This window comes from Austrofundulus limnaeus, unplaced genomic scaffold (genome assembly GCF_001266775.1).
Source record: "Austrofundulus limnaeus strain Quisiro unplaced genomic scaffold, Austrofundulus_limnaeus-1.0 Scaffold755, whole genome shotgun sequence".
Lineage (NCBI taxonomy): Eukaryota > Metazoa > Chordata > Actinopteri > Cyprinodontiformes > Rivulidae > Austrofundulus > Austrofundulus limnaeus.
The window spans coordinates 174,404-176,390 of record NW_013953157.1 but is presented as its reverse complement, the minus strand read 5'-3'; the positions used below and the strand labels follow the sequence as shown (position 1 = coordinate 176,390).

The 1,987-nt window shown below is 41.8% G+C and overlaps 1 protein-coding gene across 1 annotated transcript in view; it reads right to left on the bottom strand.

Moving 5' to 3' along the window:
- Positions 1 to 1,987, bottom strand: part of LOC106532349 (SAM and SH3 domain-containing protein 1) — a gene marked incomplete at its 5' end in the record, with an annotated part of 37,531 nt that overhangs the window by 15,603 nt on the left and 19,941 nt on the right.

Sequence of the window (1,987 nt, the reverse complement as noted above, 5' to 3'; positions counted from 1 at the left end):
CCACACACACACACACACACAGACACCCGCGCGCGAATCCCACCCTACCCCGCACCGAAATGGGTGGGACAGAAGCAGAAGGTGGCTCTTAAAGAGACAGAGGCCAATTTCAAGGCGTTTAGAAGAGGAAGTGATGAGAAGATAAGTTTATTTTCTATTTAAACATAAAAACAGCATTTTAATAACAGCTAAAGGTGACATAGATACTTTATTATGGTATAGTATTTAATTATATGCCTGAGAAACACATAATATTGGCCCTTTAATTAATTTTTGCCAACGAGCACAAAACAAATCTGCGGCTCCTGGGTTTTTCCTGATTCCGTGGTGAGTTACTTTTAACGTTCCACTTCTGGACTCAGTAACTGACACCATAAAAATGCTTGTGCTGAGCTGACCAGAGGTGATAAGAGGAGCACCAGCCCGGGGCTTCCTGATCTGTGTACCTGTCGTCTGAGAGGTCGTCTGGGTGACCCTCAGCTAACATAAGGGGTAGAAAACAGTCAATCTCTTCATCCGAACAGTTTGCAGTTCAAATATCCTATTTATCTAGAAGGGTCAGTCAGTGTGGAGTAGCCCAGTCAAATAGGTGGGGGTTTGACCTCAGACTCTGTGTGTAGGCTGGACCGATTGCAGCAGAAATGACTTGTGTTCTGATTGATAGTAAATATTGATCAGACGGGTCAGAGGCCAAATCTTGGTTCAGGTTAGGTTCAGGAATTGAGTAGTAAGGGTTAGAGTTAAGGAAAATGTTAAGAGGGTTTCAGCAGTCATTACATAGGAGTGTCTCATTTTGTGGGAGGATTTGGCCCAAGACATGACTGATAGGTCAGATTGATGGTGGGGTTTGAAGAAGCTGGACGCAGTGGGGAGTAGGTTGGTCGAGTCGGGCAGGAAGCACCTGTGTGGATCTGTCTGTTTGTGTTTTTGCAATACTCGATGTATCCTTAATGTGTAGTTCTGCTCCCGCCCCATCCACCTGTGTCTTGTCGTCTCTCCCCAGGTGTTTGACATTCAGTTCATCAGTGGTCCCCTTTAAATGTTTGTGTCTGTTGTGACTCTGGTAGCAGAGCATTACATGTTCCTGCACCGTCTCAATCATCCCTGTGACCCTCTGAGTTTCCAGTTTTGTAAGGGTTTCTGGCAGCACATTGTTAAATAGTTTATCTGCGCCTCTTGCTTGCATTTGGGTTCCGATTAATTACAACTGTGACAGCACCTATGTTTAAGATTAATTTTAGTCGTAACTTGAGACAGGAAGGTGCTAGCACATTCACCCATTCACACAATGATGATGGTAAACTACATTGTAGCCACAGCTGCGCTGGGGCACACTGATAATGATGATGATGATGATGATGATGATGATGATGAATATTAATATAAAGATTAGTCATAATTTGAGACAGGAAGGTGCTTGCTGCATGAAATTTGAAGTCAATAAATTATGTTTAAATGTTCACAATAATTTTTATTTGAGTCATTGTTCTGTTTTAAACTGTACATAGACAGTCAAATTATTTTACTATCATTACTTCCTCTTTTAAGTTGTCCCACAAGACAAGTCAATCCGATCAATCATGATTGATGCAAGTACAAGGATGTGTGTGTGTGTGTGTGTGTATACTTGTTTTCACTACAGAGTGAGGACCATTTGCGCCATAGTTACTATCAAAGTGAGGTCTTTGATGTAAAGTGAGGACCTCTTCAATGTCCTCCATTTATATTCAGCTCTGTTGTGCTTTACTAGTTAGGTTTAGAGGTAATGTGTGAATTAAGTTCTGGTTCAGGTTAGGGTTAACTACAGACCAGTAATGGTTAATTTGAGAGAAAATGTCTTGATGAGGCATAAATACGGTTAGAAAAATGAATGGAAGTCAATACAATGTCCTCAGTTTGATGCGAATGCAAGGATAAGTGTGTGTGTGTGTGTGTGTGTGTGTGTGTGTGTGTGTGTGTGTGTGTGTGTGTGTGTGTGTGTGTGTGT